We start from the raw sequence: 8,614 nt of genomic DNA on the forward strand, positions 1-8,614 counted from the left end.
CGAAACGCGATAGAAAGAGACACGAGGACGAAGATACGTTGCATCGGGTGTACGCTGCAGGTAGCGGGGAGAAACGGAGATAGAGAAAAGAGGAGAAAGTACGCGAGAGTTATGCAGTAGGAGGATAATCGCGTTACGCGGTGACTAGATTACACCACGCTTTGCAAGCTCGCGAACGGCCAGCTTCGTCTAGTGGAAGAGAGTTACACGGTAATCTGCTGGTAACACCGTCGACGTTATCGTCCCCATTACTATGCGTCAGACATTTATGCATATCGTCGCGTCCTTTATCCGAAAACTTTTTTACCCGATACGGAAATACGTCGTCCGACGTCGTTGATTTGCGAAAAATTGGATAACGAAATCTCGCAGAAAATATTCCACGTGCAAATTCGAATCGAAGGCAAAATTTGTAGATGAAAAAATCCGGTAACCGGATCGAAGATTGTCCTTTTTACTCCGCGTGAAAAGAGAAAATCGAAAAAAAAAAAAAAAGAACTTGACGAAATCAAACGGAATTAGCTGTCGAATTTCGCGTAGACGCGCCGCCGCCGTCGCGATTCCCGATGTCGCGCTACTGCGGACGACGCGTCTGACCGCAAACGGACTCGCTCTACTTACGAAGTGGTTTCGGCGAATCTGATCCGCCCTTTGCCGCAACGCGATCCAAAAAGCGGATCGGGCCGATCGCTCCGCAGCTACGGAGGGAATCGCTTCGCGTTTCGAGTAGTGAGGATCGTTGCGTGCGGTACGTGATTGAGAAATATCGAGGGCCCCGCGCCTCCGGAGTCGCGATGTTCGCGTCGTTGTCTACTTGCACCGTCGCTCTGACATCTGTTACACCTATACGCGCGTAAATAACCAAAGTGCTTTTATCACACCCTTTGAAAATTTTCCTCGATGACTGTACCGGTACACACGCACACCTACGTGTTCATCTCGCCGTACGTATGTGTACGTACGTAGTGATATACAGCCGGCCAAACGTTAACTCCGTTAGACCGCACGAAATTACCGTCTAATGCGATTTACGCACGGTGACGAGAATTAGACGTGCACGGCGGTCCCCGCCAACAACTGCCAACTCCCGTACACGTCCACGATACGTCTGATCTTGTTCGGAGAAGTTGACGATCGACAGAAACTCGAAACGAGAATCGCTGAGCCAAAAAAAAACGCCAATTTTCTACTTGGATTTTCGTCAATTTTGGGGTGAAAAATCAACATGTTTTTTTTTTTTTTTATTGGGATTTTCACCTCGGGAATCCGAATACGAAAGCCGAATTGAGCTACGAATTTTTCCCATCGAGATATCTCAGTTTTTCTGCTGCGATGAGTGAAAAATCGGGGATATCTCGATGGGAAAAATTCGTAGATCGACGACAAATGATAGAACGATGTGAAATTGAAGAAAAAATTGCGCCTATTTACAAATCATCCCCTAATTACTCCACGTGTGTCGAATGAATTCCATGTCAATGGAGGATTATCGGCGTAGTTGCGATTACGGATCGAATAAAGCTGAAGAAAAAAAAATTGGGCGTCAGCAGCGTCGGGTGATACGATAACGGATCGAATTAATGGTAAACCGATCGAGAAATCGCTCGTTTCTCGATCAAGCGTTCCTCCCGTGCTCACCTACATACGTATACCACTGTTACTCGTATAGGTAACTTGTGCGGGACGAAGTTGTTTAACGAAATAAACTTGTTACACCACTGCGGCGGCGATGTTGGTTATATAGCGAGTAGCGAGAGAGAGAGAAATCGCTACATGGATAAGTAATACGAGCACATATGTAACCGTGTACACGGGGTACGCTCAGCTATTACGTGTATATATATACATATATGCACGAAGGATTTTGTCAAATACACGCACGCGTAAAGGGCAAATAAATAAAGTAAAAACGAAGCGAAAAAAAAAGTAAGAGGGAAGAGAGGAGCGTCGTAAGGGCGTCGAAGTTGCCGCTGCGTGGGGGGGGGGGGGGGGGGGGGGGGGTGTTCGGGGTTCGGGGGGTCGGACGCGGGGAGAGGGCCGCTAATATATAAAGTAGCTTAAAGTAGAAAATTGTGGAAGCGCCGTGATGCCTGGTGATTACGTTACCCCGGGCTTTGATTTAAAATGCAACGTAGGCGGGTAAGGGTAGGACACCGACGTTCCTCGGAGCCATGTTGCCTCCTCCGACGGGTCGAGGGTTGACGGTTCGTAGGCCCTTCGGGGAGGGACTGCGAAGGGTAGTTAACCGAAGGGGGGGGGGGAGGGGGGGGGGCGAGGGCCGCGACCGAGGAGTAAGAGAAAGAAAACGCCACCGAATATCACCAACGTAACCCAAGGATAACGGGGAGATACGCATCGAGACAAGAGAAACCCATTAAAAATATTCCCTCTCCACGTGCATCGTCGTAAACTGTTAATATTTAATTCCTCTCTTTTCGTCATCGAGTTTCGCGTCGTTTTCTTCCACTTTCTTTCGCCATTCCAGCCCCCGAATAGGTCATTTTTTCCATACAGTTTTTCACGAGCGAATGTCCGATCGGTTTCTGGTTTCGGGAGTTTGCAAAGAGTGTGAAACACCGGCGGGAAATCATAGCGGGAATATCGTCGGTGCGAACGAGGGACGGGAAACGAGCTGAAATCGCGACTAATTCGACGCTCAACAATCCGCGAGCCGGATTCCCGGAGGCACGAAGTGTTAAGTCTCGACTCCTCGAGCGGAGGAGTTCGGAGGATCGTGGAGCGGGTGAGAAAGTCGCGCGGCACAGGTAGGTGATACAGCTTCGTTCGGGGGCTCCTCGCGTTCCCCGCTTACATTACCCGTGTCACTCCGTAACGGCGTGAGAGGAGGGCCTTGATTGGCCGCCGCCCGCAATGTCTCTGGGGGATTTTCGCGCTACCCCGAAATTCCCCCTTTAATTCACCTGTCCAATCTTTGATTCAAATCCGACTTCCCGTAAAACAGCGCGTCCGCACCCCAGCCCCGTGCGATTCGCCTCCGATTTCCACCTTCCCCTCCTTCCCCTCTTCTGATTTCCGTCCCATGCGGATAAGGCTTATTTTTCGCTTTCCTTAAATTCATCGGTTATTCGCTTATCGTGGATCGTCCTCGTTTACTCATTCCTCCGACAATTTTCATCCGGTATTCGATACGACGCGCCGCACCTTCGAAATTAGCGGGATCGTTTGCCGTCTAATTGAAATAGCCGCGTACGGGATACGAAAAGCTATCGTTCCCACGGGACTCGAAATCATTCGCCTTCTATATGTATACGCACGAGTCGAAATTAGGAAATTTCATTCGACCTTGTTTTTTCACCGCCCTTGATCGATCCGCCCTCCGAAACAGGCGGTTCGTCGATCTATTTGTAAAAATTCTCGCGATATCCGCCGAGATTAGGCGTATCATTTTTTTTTTTCACTTCTTCGCTACCGCGGAACGAGATAAGGAGGCGCATATGTCTGCGCGAGGCAGCGGCAGCACTCAACCTATAATCCCGGGGCAGCGGATCGAGGAGGATCTCAATCCTCCGGAACAGCTGTCTTTTTAATACATTGAAACCCTCAAAATCTGATTAGACGCTGCAAACATTCCATTTTGTGGAACGAGAAGGGTCGGGCACTAATGTGACGGGAAGAATGACAGGAGATAGACAACCGCGGGGTGAAACTAGCAGACGGACTACCGACGTAGAGCGGAGTTTACGGCTTAAACCCAACGCTATCCTTGCTGTGCATCGTCGTACGCCCATCGCAAAACCCGATCGTAAAACTCAACGCTCGTTGTCGCGCGATCGCGATAAATTGGTCAACGAAAAAAACCAAGTGAATTTATGCGCAAAACAATGATTTCGTGCGATGAACAAATTCCGGAGTAGGTACGTCGTACCTAGGGGGGTTTGTAAATCTTATACATTCGGAACGAAAAATCCGCCATATTGGAACACGATTCCCACGGGGTATAAAAATCAGTCTGACGTTATACGCGGCCGGGTGACCTTCGAGTGAATTTTCTGGCCCCTCGACCTCTTCCTCTCGATCTGCAGTGTTGTATTTTTTATTTATTTTTTATTGTTTTTTTCCTATTTTTTTTTCATCCCCTCCTCCTTCAGGACTGTCAATCCATAACCGTCGCGCGGCACGAGTATGTGATCCCCGATGTGTATCTTTCTCGTGCGATGTGCTCCCGACGATTCGAGAGGGAGAGGAGCCAGCCGGGGGTGGGAGGAAGGGAGGGAGGAGGGCGAAGGGCGGAGTTCCTTCGGGATGTCGACCGGGGTGGGAGGAAATCGGGGGTGGATGTTGATGCGGAAAGAGAAGAAGAAGAAGAACGAGAGGGGGAGGGAGGGAGGCGGGAGGCTCAGATTCGATCCCGAAACCCGCGACGAGGTACAAATTGTCGCTTTATTTGTTCTACGAGAGGGACGTCGACGCCCTCCCTCCCCCGTAGGTACGGCGTACAGTTCCCGTATGTGTCGGGGAGGGGGGGGGGGGATGAAACCGCCGCGCCGCGACGTCGATCTACACGATTTTCAGGTGCGCGTCGCGATCCGATGGTCGAACTGCACACGCTGCTTCTCCACTCGCCGTTAATTGCTGTTCAATTACACCGACGACGGTGTGTCGATGAGAGATGAAAATTTTCATTAACGAGATGACACGTATTCAGAAGATTTGCAAGGGAGAGGAAATGAAAGCAAAAATGGAAAGGGGGAGGAAGAAAAATAGAGCGCCAAATCTCGGGTGAGATACCTACATCCTTCCATATTAATCCGTATGATGCGTAACGTATATATATATATACGTAATATGTAATAAATATAATATCGTCTACGCGGGTATATACGAATGTTGCAATGGCAATTCGCGTACGTATACCGTATACCGTGTACGTAGAGACGTACACGTGAACGCGATAGACGTGGCGTGCAGCGTTGGTGGGGTAATTGATATCGCAGTCCTCCACTTTATCCCTCCTCCGCAAATCCCAAGAGATTCCCATATCCCGTCTAATACCCGTAACCCGATCCTGTAGCGTATCCGCGTTCACATTATACATACACGGGGTTTTAAAACGAATTTGTTATTGCGTTTGAGAAACTTTTTTTTTTCTTTTTTTCTCCTCGTTTTCTATTTTTGTCTATACTACGTTCGCGTACCCTGGAAGGTCCAGGGAATTACTATAGGTCAATATTTTATGAATTCTTTGAAAAAAGAACCCCCTTCCTCTCAACCGCATTTATGTATAATAATCTGTACACATTACGGTGGGTTGGAGAATTTTTTTTCTTTTTATTCTCTTAGCATGGGGGCAGAATTTGTACCTTTTAAAAAAAATACATTTTTTACACCTAATGATCACTCGATCGATTGCAGAAGTAGATGATTTTGGCTTTCAGATTTGGATTTCGATCCATGCATGGGTCAAAATATTCGAATTTCTCAGTTCACCAGCAAACCTGAGCTTTGCCGGAGTCAGCGTAGCACTTTGTTGTGAGTCGTCACCTTCAGGGCTGAGCAGAGGTGACGCCCCACAACAAACCGCGCGCCCGTGGCTACCTGATTCCAGATAAGCTCGGGTTTGCTGGTGAACTGAGAAATTCGAATATTTTGACCCATGCATGGATTGCGATAAATCAAAGTGGGTCTACGACTAAAACCAATCGATGTGACTTATGATTTTTCTGCTCCCAACAGCGAATAATTGATGATTACTCGATCGATTGCATGAGTAGATGATTTTGGCTTTCAGTTTTGGATTCCTGAGCTCATTATACGTGAGATTACCCTTGAAAGCCAAAAACAAATTCGATTTTTGAGCAGAAAATGAATCATTTTTTTCATTGGGTCTAATATGCTTTTCTGACGTATTTTGACCTCAGGAATCCGAATCTGAAAGAAAAATTGATCCATCTCTAAAATTGACCGAGTTATCGCTAATTTTCAGCTTTTCGGGGTCAAAAATAAAAAATTTATTTTTTAGTCTATCTTAATGTAATTTGAGCTTAGGAATCCGAATCCGAAAGAAAAATTGATCTATTTTAAAAAATGACCGAGTTATCCCCATTTTTTCGCATTTTTTGGCATAAATTTGAGGATATCTCGAAGGGAAAAAATCGTAGCTCAATTTGGCTTTCGGATTCGTGTTCCTGAGGTCAAATTACATAAGAAAAGTGTCATACGATCAGTTTTAAAAAATAAAAATTTTTGGCCAAAATTTGAAAAAATCGTAAGGGGTACCCCTTGGAAAAATCTCAAATTTTGGCCAAAATTTTTTATTTTTAAAAATTGATCGTATGGCACTTTTCTTATGTATTTTGACCTCAGGAACACGAATCCGTTGTCCAAATTGAGCTACGATTTTTTCCCTTCGAGATATCCTCAAATTTGTACCAAAAAATGCGAAAAAATGAGGATAACTCGGTCATTTTTTAAAATAGATCAATATTTCTTTCGGATTCGGATTCCTGAGCTCAATTTACATTAAAATAAACTATAAAATGAATTTTTTATTTTTGACCCCGAAAAGCTGAAAATTGGCGATAACTCGGTCAATTTTAGAGATGGATCAATTTTTCTTTCAGATTCGGATTCCTGAGGTCAAAATACGTCAGAAAAGCATATTAGACCCAATGAAAAAAATGATTCATTTTCTGCTCAAAAATCGAATTTTCTTTTTGGCTTTCAAGGGTAATCTCACGTATAATCAGCTCAGAAATCCAAATCTGAAAGCCAAAATCATCTACTCATGCAATCGATCGAGTAATCATTGGGTGGAAAACATTTTTTTTTCAACCCATCCTATAGGGCACATCAAACACAAGACTATTCGACCAGAACTGCAAACATGTTTTTTAGAGAGGTAAAACTTCAGTCTCCATGATCCCGTGATAGAAAGCTTTCGACGTCGTCGGATTCAGATTTTATTTATCATGCCCACCCCCCTAATTTGGTCTAATTTAGTTGTCTCGTGTTCCATATCACAGGAAAATTATCGCCTGATGGTGAATAAAAAACGAAAGAATATAGATAAAAATAAATCGTTGGAAAAATTGCATTCGGTCGGCGAACGTCACGTCGATTCGGCACGCTGTAGTACAAGCGGGTATATAGGGGATGGAATCGTTGGCGTTTTTCCATCGCCATATCATCAGCCACTATTCCGTATTCGCTCGACGCCGCGCGCCCCGTGCGCCGTTGGAATTCTTTGAAAAACTACTTTGCAAATTGGGGCTGCTGCGAGAGCGTGGGGTAGGGGACGGGGGTTGCGGGGGCTGGGGGGGCTGGGGGACCACGGGGGCGAAAAGAGAGAGAGAGAGAGAGGGAGAGATGGAAGCGCAGGCGGGGCTGCTGCTGAATGAATAATAAATACGGTTATCGTTTAGTTGATATTTTCAGGGGCGGTATGGGGAAGGGGGTGGAAGGGGATCGAGATCAAAGCCTCAGCCCCGGGGGCAGCCAGGGCCGTCGTCTCTTTTCCGTTCTCTATTCTTCGTCGCGTCAGAGTTCTCGCCGTTACGGTACCGCCACCGATCCTCCGGTCGCCTCTGCGGAACTGCCTCTGGGTCCCACCCACCCCCCAACCCCCAACCCACCCCTATTCCCCCGTTGATCCAATTTTCAAACGAAATTCCCTGCGAAACTCGGCGATTTTAGTTGAGCACGATTCTTATGTACGTCGCGCTGATATATATCTACGTGCTATATACATACACCCACCGCGTCTTTGTTACAGTATCAAAAAATCAACGTAAACTTATTACACCCAATTTTACTGCCGCCGCGCGCAATACAACTCTCGTGCTCTTCATCTCGTCAATTCATACTGATCGCGAGTCATACATTTTATATGAGGAATATAGCCGATAGAAATTTGTCTTCTTCTATTTGTCGTCGATGCGGGAAAAAAACATTTCATCACTCGTGCTTCGAGAATTTCTAAGGGCTGGAAAATTTGAGCCCATAACTCGAAGCTCTGATCGTCCGTGAAATTTTCGAAAAACAGAAAATCATTGAGGGAGGGGTTCGATCGGTTCGTTTCGTTGCAGTAAAACGGAGTTTGGCGGTACGGGGGTGGGAAATTCGTTCGGACCGCTGTTGAGTATATAAATCACGACGTTTGATTCGCCGCAAATAGGTGCGTGTACAGGGAAAACGGCGAAAATCGCCAGTATATATATTTACGGGTAATTTTGAAACACGTACAACACTTGAAATCAAGTTATTTCACGTTTCGGGGGGGAGGGGAGGGGAGGGGCACATATAGATTTGGCGATAAATTTCGCGCTGCAGCGAGATTTTATTTGAATTTATTATTTAGCCTCGCGTTGCCGCGCGGTTAGATTATCGCCCCGCTCCGCTGAGGTACGTACGTACGTACGTACAGGGTGTAAATTTTCGGGGTGATGGAGCGGCTAACAACGATAACAATACGGGAAACGATAATCAAATTTCGAGCCTGCAGAACGCTGATTGTTGAGGGGGGGTATATAGGGTGGTTTTTGGGTTGTACGCGCGCAACAGACACCGCGTCGCCTGATTGGTTCTCCCATCTGTACGGACGAATTCCTACCCCCCGTGTATACGGAATAGATGGGACAGATGGATTCCGGTAACG

This window comes from Athalia rosae, chromosome 4 (assembly GCF_917208135.1).
Source record: "Athalia rosae chromosome 4, iyAthRosa1.1, whole genome shotgun sequence".
NCBI classification, from domain to species: Eukaryota; Metazoa; Arthropoda; class Insecta; order Hymenoptera; family Athaliidae; genus Athalia; species Athalia rosae.